Below are 11,495 nucleotides of genomic sequence, written 5' to 3'. Positions count from 1 at the left end.
ACATTTTAAATTGAACCAACACATTATCAAAATTAATAAATGAATTCCACATTCCATTTCTTTTTTTTTTTATGAAATTTATTGACAAATTGGTTTCCATACAACACCCAGTGCTCATCCCAAAAGGTGCCCTCCTCAATACCCATCACCCACCCTCCCCTCCCTCCCACCCCCCATCAACCCTTAGTTTGTTCTCAGTTTTTAACAGTCTCTTATGCTTTGGCTCTCTCCCACTCTAACCTCTTTTTTTTTTTTTCCTTCCCCTCCCCCATGGGTTCCTGTTAAGTTTCTCAGGATCCACATAAGAGTGAAACCATATGGTATCTGTCTTTCTCTGTATGGCTTATTTCACTTAGCATTACACTCTCCAGTTCCATCCACGTTGCTACAAAAGGCCATATTTCATTTTTTCTCATTGCCACATAGTATTCCATTGTGTATATATACCACAATTTCTTTATCCATTCATCAGTTGATGGACATTTAGGCTCTTTCCATAATTTGGCTATTGTTGAGAGTGCTGCTATAAAGAGCTCACCAAACTCCACACCCGAAAAACAAATAACCCAGTGAAGAAATGGGCAGAAAACATGAATAGACACTTCTCTAAAGAAGACATCCAGATGGCCAACAGGCACATGAAAAGATGTTCAGCGTCGCTCCTTATCAGGGAAATACAAATCAAAACCACACTCAGGTATCACCTCACGCCAGTCAGAGTGGCCAAAATGAACAAATCAGGAGACTATAGATGCTGGAGAGGATGTGGAGAAACGGGAACCCTCTTGTACTGTTGGTGGGAATGCAAATTGGTGCAGCCGCTCTGGAAAGCAGTGTGGAGGTTCCTCAGAAAATTAAAAATAGACCTACCCTATGACCCAGCAATAGCACTGCTAGGAATTTATCCAAGGGATACAGGAGTACTGATGCATAGAGGCACTTGTACCACATTCCATTTCTAAAGGCCAGACATGTTTTGGGGTTTTTTCTGGACACTTCACATTAGTGTTTTGAATTCTGCCTGGCATGGTGCTGAACTCTTGAGCACAACCCAGCTTCACCCGGTTAATTTTTTTGCAACTTCAGTTTATGTACCACAAACAAGAAATTGGAAATGAGTCAGTTCATGGATTTTCTTACTTGAGTCTCAGGCATTCCATTTAATGACCAAATTTGTTTACACATTTTTATTTTTATTTTTTTACAGTTACAGAGAGCCATTTAGACTCGACTCTGAGATTAAAAAACAAAACAAAACAAAACAAAATGCTTCCTAATATGCTTGGGGCTCCACATTTAGACTAGTACAAAAGATAAAGAAGTCACAGTTTGAAAGAAAAACTGGTATTTTCATATCAGTACTAATACTTCCCCCTGCCTCCGCCCAAAAAAAGAGCGTCGGGATGTAGATAACTAAATTGTTACTATTCTTGTGGTTTAAAGATTGTTTAACTCTTAGATACACATACTTAATGTGATCTTTTAAAGTTACTTTTTTATAATGTAGAATTCTGAATTCTGATTCTAAATAAAATTTTGTTACTAAACATGGATACAAATGACTTGAATCTCTAAGCAGTCCCTTCCTATCCCTACACAAATAGCCCATGCTACTCAGTCAGGGCATCCTTTTGCTAATCCTCTACATCTCTAGGCCCAGTGGGTAGACACATGGGAAATAAAAGGGAATTGCTGTTTAATTTTCTTGTTGTTCTCAAGTTTTCCTTCTTTCTACAGCCTCAATGTATTTATGCCATGCATGGTTTATTCTTTATATCCAACTCTGCAAATAACCCCCACTCAATGCAACTTACTCCTGGATGTATTTTTCCAATACCACTTTTGTTCCATATCTACACACACTGACCAGTCTCTTGACCAAAGGTGTGTATATTCATGCAGTAATGAGTAAGAAAAATTTTGTGGCACAAGAAGATTTTGTTTAAGTTTTCTTTTATCTTTGCTTCTCATATAAACTTAGATGATACCTATGTGAACTTCACAAAGTTGTCTTCATTCAAAAGACACATTAAATGTCATTTTCTCAGGTCTGTTCTGTCAATGAAAGTAGCCACCAGCCACTGTATTATAATTATCTGTGTAATATTTATTCCTATGTGACACGTTTTCTCACTTATATATTTATTGCTTATTGTTTATCTCCTTCCAACAAATGATAAGCTTCCTGAAAGCAGGGACTGTATCTCTTTTATTTATTTCCTAAAAATTACTTGGGTTATATTAGGTGCTCAAAAAATTCTGAAAATTAAATGAATGGATGAATGAATGAATGAATGAATGAATATGTGTACAAGCCTTCCTACCTGAGAGCAGCAGTCATTGAATCGAATAGTATTCAATGAATATAGCACATAAAGTTAAATAATCTTCAACCTGTAATCAAACTTGCCCTACAATTGTGGACTCAGTCAAAGAAAAAAAAACAGGAAGATAGATATGATTAATCACTTTTAGTAACTTATGGTCCAAAAAACAAAACTGCATCATAACATGGAATACAGCAGACATATCCATAAACAGCATATAAAATATTGGTACCAAATATAAAATTCAATAAAATAACAGCAAAATGTGACTTTGGTAAGCTATTAGGTTAAAATGTATTATTGTACTCCCAATAAGTCATCAGCACCCTGAAGAATGTCCACTAATAACTGACAGTTCATTCTAGCGGAACTTGTTAGGAGGCAATGGTTAAACGAAGAAGGATCATGGGTCTGAATTCCGATTCATAGAAGGTAACTAACTATGCACCTATAGACTATGAATACAAAATTTTTTAAAAATAAAATTATCCTTGGCATATATGAAATATTAATCTCCATGCCTGAATAGTTTATAAAAACCTTAATTTTATTATTTGACATAAATACAGTATATCTATTAAAAGCTATTTGATTTCCTGTAAATGTGGCTCCATAGAGTGATCTAAATAATAAGCAGTGCATTTGGTGACTGCCAGTTTAGTGTCACGCTACACTTCAACAAAAGCCATTATATCCTGTGTGACAGGAAAATGGGTGGAGGACCTTGTAAATCAAACTTCCAGAAATCCTTGTTTACAAGGCTGACTTTTTGCGTTAATGTGTGGCTGTCCAAAATTTTTTCAGCAGGTCATAACTTTTTTCTAGAAAAGTTATCTTTATAAAACACATTGATAAGTCTTTCCATTTTTATATAACAAAAAATCTAAAACACATACACACTTAGCACATACACACATAGCATAAAAGACTTATTCAACTAAAGGTTCTATACTAGAGAAAAAAATTGATATGAAGTGACAAATATTTTTATGGTGGCTTATAATGCTTTTCATATAGTAGGTGCTTCATAAATATTTATTAAACCACTAAGTCAAGAAATTAAAGCACAAGCTTCCCATATACTCTGCTAAATTCTGAAGACTTCTTGTAAGTTCCTGAATAATAAATATTTTTTTAACAGATGTGGCAGATCCTACTGATAGGCAGATTTAAAGGATTTGTTGAGATATATAATCAGTTTAAAATTATAGTTGCAAGCTAAATTTAAACAAAGACACCCTTCTACCACCAGCTTCTCTCTGTCACTAGAGGACTTCTGCCCCGACCCTCTGACTTGCTCTGTGTTCTTCTATTGGTAATGTAGCTTTTTATTAGCCTCATCAAAAGCACAGATCTGTATTCTCCTTGCCTACCCCCAGATTTTGCACAATTGAATCAGTAGCCTCAGATAACTATTCCTGCATGTGAATATTTCATAACCCCACTTGTTCAGATGCTTAGAAAACGTACTCATTGTTTTCTCCATTATCTTATGTTATGAGATACCAGGTTGTGAGGCTGTTAGGTAGCACTGATCTCTCTCACTTCCCTTGATTTGTCTGCTAACCAACCAGATCTCCTCCTAACATGTCCCCGCTCTTAGTCTCTATTTCCCCCAACCCTGTCCCTACTCCAGCACTTAAAAGAAGGTGTCACAGTTTGTGTCGATAAATGAACCAACAAAAATCTAAATTTAAAGACGAGACTTTCTGCAGAGATTCTGTGATCCTTCCCTGTGTATATCTTGAACAGACAAGATTATTTTTGGTACATTAATACATCAAGTAGGAAAATCTCAAGGGAGGTTCATTCAATAGCAGAACAATCTAATATCCTTATTTCCTTTATTTCTAAGTTTCAAATTTTCTTTTGAAGCATTCTCTTATTGTATTTCCCTCTCCAACTTTTTCATTATATTTTTGATATAAGGAGAAGACTACAGAAGGACATTTTGTAGTAATAGCAATCATAGCACTGGTCATAATTGTCTTCATATTTTGAAACTATTTAATTCTTATAGAGTCTCATTAGATTAATGGTGTCATTCAGTAGAATGTATCAGTTAATTCCTTGTGTTGGCCACAATATTCTCCCTGACCTCCTAAAGAAGTGAATTTGAAAAACCTTTAAACATGGGAAAATAAGATTCATTAATAATGTTTAATTATCTTCATATTATTTCATGTTTACATGATACCAAACAGATGCATTTTAAGGGTGATTCCAGTGCCTTTTGGCAAGAAGTTTTCTTTCCTAAAATGAGAACCAGAGCTGCACAGAAATGTAATACAGGAAAGTTGATTTCAAATATATTTTTTTCACCATATTGAAGAGTGTATATGGTCTGAACTTCAGTGTTAAACAAGACTGAATATTGAATTTGGTTTCAAAACATTTTTATTTTATAGAAATATATTTCGGAGTTTTAGACAAGGGCCTTCTGGTCTATACACTTTCATCCAAGTGTAATATGCTTACTGGTGCTTTGAGCACAACCAGAGTCCCTGGGAACCTCTGAGGAACTATCAGTCTCAAGGTATGGGCCAATATGATCATCAAAGTCCTGATCTAAATGAAGTTGCCTGAAAGAGCTGTAGCACATCAGAGCAAATCAAACTCTGTATAAGAACCCCCCCAGTAACTCTACCTCAAGATCATGGCTCTGACTTTGAATCATCCTCATAAATTAAGTCTGGGACATGGGAAGCCTGAAATTAGGGAGACCTATTAGAAAATTCATCACCCCAAAGCACCACCACCAATAATTTGGAGCCTAGGGCTTGAGAGCAGGGGGAGAGGGAGGCCTTGCCTGCTTTTGTCAGGTGGCCCCATAGATAATGCATTGTCCCAGCCTTTGGGGAAGAAATTCTCACTTAAGTAAGAACACAAAGATGTGAGAGGTCAACTCACCTAGCAAGTTAGGCAGCCAGACTAAGAGAATGACACACTGAAGACGGGGGTTTGGTTATTCTCCATTTGCTACCCACCCCCATCCATTCTTTGCCCTTTTCCACTTTGCTGTGTGTCCCAGGGGAGACTGACCCCTATGGTTGGCACCAACCATGCCCCCTTGTCTTCTGGAGGATTAGCCTCAGGCAGGATGTTGGAGAGAGCAGAAGGGACAAGCTAGATGTTTCCTGGTGCCCTTCCTGGCTCCTTCTCACCCTAGGTTCTATCCACATCGCTACTCCACACCACAGGCTGCCTCCTTCTACAAGGACAGCTTTTATTGGACACCCACTCCCTTCCAAGACTTTTGGAAATGCCATCTCCTAGTAATGCCATCTCTTTCCTTTATACCTAGAGGCCTAGGGGCGGGAATAGTTCCTGACCCTACATGCCTTGCTGGTTCCCCTAGCCCTAACTATATCTCTGTAAACAGCCCCTCTAGTGAACTGTGTTCAAACTCCCAGCTGGCTATAACTTCTGTTATCTGCTGGGTCATGGCTGACAGAGTGGGAGATAAATACACACATATATACAAACAGACAGACATATATTTTTGTATGTGACCAGAGAGGCCTCATTCCTAGTGAGGGACACTTGATTTCTATAGATATGAACCAGACTGCAGAAACCTTCCCTTAAAGGAGGTAAGAAATGGAATTAAGCGAAAGGAAAGGAGAGAGAGGCAATTTCTTTTTTGCTTTAGTACAATTTTTTTAGTTACTGATATTCAATGTATATTTATTTTATTTTTTTTTTAATTTTTTTTTCAACGTTTTTTATTTATTTTTGGGACAGAGAGAGACAGAGCATGAACGGGGGAGGGGCAGAGAGAGAGGGAGACACAGAATCGGAAACAGGCTCCAGGCTCCGAGCCATCAGCCCAGGGCCTGACGCGGGGCTCGAACTCACGGAGCGCGAGATCGTGACCTGGCTGAAGTCGGACGCTTAACCGACTGCGCCACCCAGGCGCCCCTCGATGTATATTTAAATAACAAATAGATCCTACTTCAAATAAGGTAAAGTTAGACATGTTTTCTCATCAAAGAAATTTTAATTCTTAAATCACTTATATCTTTAAGGTCTAAACTAAGATTTATTAATTTAGAAAATTGAGACCAAAAGCAAGCTAAAATAAATTCTCTTCCAAATCAAAGTTAGTAGCCTGCCCAAAATAGGACTATTTAAAAGCTGTGTACCTATTTAGATTAAAAAAAAAATGCTCTGGTGCGTCAACCACCTGTGTTACCCAAAAGAATAATACCTATTCCACACAGGCATCAACTTGTGACAGCATTATAAAATTAATGAAACAACCTGAGCAAGTATTTAAGAAACATTAGCATGTTTTAAAAATCACAGAAATGTTTGTTGAAACTCTTCTTTATCACTATTGCTTTCAAGGTTTATCATTTCAAGGTTTATTTTCTAACTGAATATGTTCCATAGTTTGCTTTATTTTATAAAAAGCTTTTTGAGATAAATAATCAGTTCCCACATTATCAGTAAGGGCCGAAAAACATCATCACTGCTGCTATTGTCATTTCTTGCGGTTTTTAAATGCCACTTTTCATTCCAAAAGCTTATAACATGATGTGCACAATGAACAGGAAACAGATGTGTCCTAGAGATTTATTCAAATATTTTGTGTGTATTTACTGCAAACAGACAAGAATCAAAATACCAGTTTAACATAAAGTAAATTCTCTAAAAAATTCTTTTTAAAATGTTCCCAGATTGTGGATACACAGAATTTAAAAATAAAAAACAAAACCTCCAGGGTCAGGTTTAAGTTTTGGCGATTCCATTTATTGTATGGCTCTGGATTTCTGAAAACTAAAGTAAATTATAGATACCTACCCAGCCTTCCTAATGGGGACATTGTGAAAACAAATTATAATAATAAATGGAACAATTCTCAATAATAGTTTAGCTAACATGTAAGATCTTTTCTGTGAATGGTTATGATGGATCCTTAAATTGAGAAAGAGATTAAAGTTTTAAAACAAATGGCGAATGATGATAATATGGCTCAGATGCTTATAAGGCTATAATGTAAAGTCAATAAAGGAAGCAAAAAGATAAAATATTGCAAAGAGCCACATATAACAAAGTAGTTGAGCATTCTTAACCTTAGCTAGTGTTTCTGCATAGACCAGTGTCCTATTGTGAAGGATTTTCTAGAATGTATGTGTGTGTGTGTGTGTGTGTGTGTGTGTGTGTGTGTGTGTGTGTTTATGTGTGTGCTTACATGTACATTCACAGTCGTGCATGTGTTTTAAATGTTAGGCTATAACTAGACTTGCTTAATTTACTGACTTGATTAGTTTTTGACTGAAGAACAGTGAAAACAGTAAAAAAAAAAAAGGCTTCCTTTTTTTAAAAACCATTGTAAGAAATCCCTTAAAACCCCTGTAGAATACAGAGTCAGTTCAAGTCTCTTCTATTTCATTTTGTCAACTTTGAATTCCATCTTATGTTTTATAAATAAGAGTTGGAATAATTTTTAAAATAAGCAACAGGAGTTCATTAGAGATCGCTGGAAGTTGCTTACTTGTTGGGATTTTATTTCCAGTATTTCTTCCTGTTTTCAATTTTAGGACATCTAACTTTATTAGAAGAGTTATGAGCATGGATTCAATGACAGGGCTGAGAGCAAACGGAGAGAGAATCTCTGTAATGCTCATCTTCCCCATGGCCTCATGTTGATATCTAGAGATCTTTCCCACTGAATAAATATACTCTGCACTCTGTTTTCTCTTCTACTTCATGCAAATGCCTTAACACTTTGCAAAAAACGGAGATAATCTTGGTGAATTTTATATTGCTTAACACATTGTTCTCATTAGTAGACATTATTGAATCAGTACTTCAACAAATAGTAAACCAGCTACTGACATTTAAACAGTATTTATTTTTAAGAAGCTGGCAGTTTGTTTTTTCTGTTTGTAATCATTGTCAACATTGTACTTTGTGTTGCTTTCTAGAACTTTGACATGTAACAAGTTGAGAACTGAGAAAGAACATATTATTTTTCATTTGTCCCGCATCTACACGCATTGTCAAAAAATTGCTGCAGAATATTTGAGACTACAATTTACAATCAAGATATTCTACTGTAAAATCTCTATACACTACCCGAAAGCATAACAAGCAGTGATTGTGAGTCACTGATTATTCCTTATACTCCAAAGTAGATACAGAGACTAATCGATTTTTACCAAAAGTTAAAGATGAAACTACTCTTCATTAATTCTGCTTCTGTGCATGTAGACTAGGCTTCTTGATCTCAACTTATCTCCTGTTGTTTATTAGCACGGTATTGTTTTTTAAATAATACCTTTATTACAGTAACATAAAATTCACCCTTTTAAAGTACACAATTCTAGTGGCTTCTAATATATTCACAGAGTTGTGCAACCATCAATACTATCTAGTTTTAGAATGTTTCAGCACCCTAAAAAAAAAATCTCCTTAGGTTAGCAGTCATTTCTGATTCTTCTGTCCCTCCAGGTCCTGGCAACTACTAATCTACTTTCTTTCTTTATGTATTTGTCTATTCCAGACATCTCAATATAAACGGAATCACACACAACATGTGGCCTTTTGTGTCTAGATTCTCTCAACTGGAGTGTTCTTGAGATTCATTCATGTTGAATCATGTGTTAGTAGTTTATTCTTTTTTATGGCTGAATAATATCCCCATGTATGGATATATCACATTTTATTTATCCATTTATCAATTGGTGGGCATTTGAGTTGTTTCCACTGTTTGATTATTCTGACAGTGCTACTGTGAACATTTATGTACAGGTTTTTCTGTGAATATATGTTTTCCGTTATCTTGGGTACACACACACACACACACGCACACACACACACTGAGGAGTAACATTGTTGAATCATAAGGGAACTCTATGTTTAACTTCTTTTTTTATTAAATTTGTTTTTACATTTATTTATTTTTGAGAGACAGAGTGAGACAAAATGAGAGTGGAAGAGATGGCAGAGAGAGAGGAAACACAGGATCGGAAGCAGGCTCTAGGCTCCGAGCTGTCAGCACAGAGCCCCACGCGGGGCTCGAACCCACAGACCATGAGATCATGACCTGAGCTGAAGTCAGACGCTCAACAGACTGAGCCACTCAGACACCCCTCTGTGTTTAACTTCTTTGAGGAAATTCCTATTTTCCAAACTGACTGCACCATTTTACAGGCCATGAGAGTGTTAATTTTTCCATGTCCTTGCTAACACTTAGCTAACATAATCATCTTGGTGGGTGTAAGATAGTATCTTACTTGTGTTTTCCAGTAACTAATGTTTAGCATCGTTTCATGTGCTTATTGATTATGTTAATCTCTTCTTTATATAAATGCGTATTTATAGACTTTGTCTATTTTTTAATTGGGTTATTTCTTGTGTTTTTTTTTTATTGTTGAGCTGTAAGAGTTCTTTATATACTCTGGGTACTAGATCTTTATCAGATTTATGATTGATAAATATTTTCTCCTTTCTTGTAGGTTGTCTTCTTATATTCTTGATAGTGTCATTTGAAGCACAAAAGTTTTAAAACTTAATAAGATCCAGTTTATTTTTTTCTTTTATTACTTGTGCTATTGGTGTTATATCTAAGAAACCGTCACTTAACTCAAGGTCATAAAGATTTACTGCTATATTTCTCCTGTATGTTTTACAGTTTTAGCTTGTACATTTAGGCTTCTGATTTCTTTTAAGTTAATTTCTATATGATGTAAGGAAACTTCCCTCATTATTCCATTACTGCCTTTGTTGTTGTTGTTAAAGATATTTTATACCATACCATGGTAATTCCCTTGTGTTTCCTTTTACTTTTTTTTTAAATTATTTTCTTCAGTTTCCCTGATGATTGCAATTAGCATCTTCACAGGAAGCCTGGGCGGCTCACAGTTCATGGGATCAAGCCCTGAGCCCAGCATTGAGGGCTTTTCCCTGACAGCCAGGAGCATGCTTGGAATTGTCTCTCTCTGCCCCTGCCTTGCTGGCTTATGAGCATGCTCTCTCCTCACTCAAACAAACTTAAAAAATAATAATAATAATAAATTAGCATCTTAAAACAATCTAGTTGAAATCAATTTCAGTAGTATACAAAACTTTGCTCCAATATATTCCCACTTCCTCCGGTCTTTTGTGCTACTATTGTTATACAAATGTCATCTTATTAATTACAAGCCCATCAGTATAGTTTTATAATTATTGCTCTCACATAATTATCTTTTGAAAATGATAAAAGAAAGGAGGGGCACCTGAGTGCCTAAGTCCCTTGAGCACCCAACTTTGGCTCATGTCATGATCTCACAGTTCTGGGTTTGAGCCCCACATCAGACTCTGTGCCTGCAGCTCAGAGCCTAGAGCCTGCTTCAGATTCTGTGTCTTCCCCTCTCTCTCTCTTCCCCTCCCCCACTTGTGCTCTGTCTCGTTCTTTCAAAAATAAATAAACATTAAAAAAAAATTGTAATGTGTTTATATTTTCTTTCGCAGTTACATACGTAATTATCCTTACTGGTGTTCTTTATTTCTTCATGTAAATTTGAGTTCCTGCCTAGTATCTTTTCATTTCAGAATGAAGGACTCCTTTAGTATATCTTGTAAGGTAGCTCTGCTAGCAACGACTTGTCTCAGTATTTCTGTAAGTGAGAATATCTAAATTTCTCTTTCATTTTTGAATGATAGTCTTGCTGGGTATGATTAATAGTCTCTTTTCTTTCAGTAATTAGACTATGTCATCCTACTCCATTTTGGTCTTCACCATTTCTTTTTTTTTTTTTAATTTTTTTTTTCAACGTTTTTTATTTATTTTTGGGACAGAGAGAGACAGAGCATGAACGGGGGAGGGGCAGAGAGAGAGGGAGACACAGAATCGGAAACAGGCTCCAGGCTCCGAGCCATCAGCCCAGAGCCCGACGCGGGGCTCGAACTCACGGACCGCGAGATCGTGACCTGGCTGAAGTTGGACGCTTAACCGACTGCGCCACCCAGGCGCCCCTGGTCTTCACCATTTCTGAAGAGAAGTCAGCAGTACATATTATTGAGAATCCTTTGTACATGATGTGTACTTTTCTCTTCCCGCTTTCATTATGCTCTCTTTCTCTTTGGCTTTTGACAGTTTGACTATGATGAGTCAAGGTGCGGCACTCTTTGGATTTGTCTTACTTTGGGTTATTAAGCTTCTTGGATATGAATATT

Source organism: Lynx rufus, unplaced genomic scaffold (assembly GCF_022079265.1).
Source record: "Lynx rufus isolate CCGP_SWC_20201006 ecotype Redwood Valley unplaced genomic scaffold, mLynRuf1.p SCAF_1, whole genome shotgun sequence".
Classification (NCBI taxonomy): domain Eukaryota; kingdom Metazoa; phylum Chordata; class Mammalia; order Carnivora; family Felidae; genus Lynx; species Lynx rufus.
The sequence above is the reverse complement of the archived record's forward strand: the minus strand, read 5'-3'. Positions refer to the sequence as shown.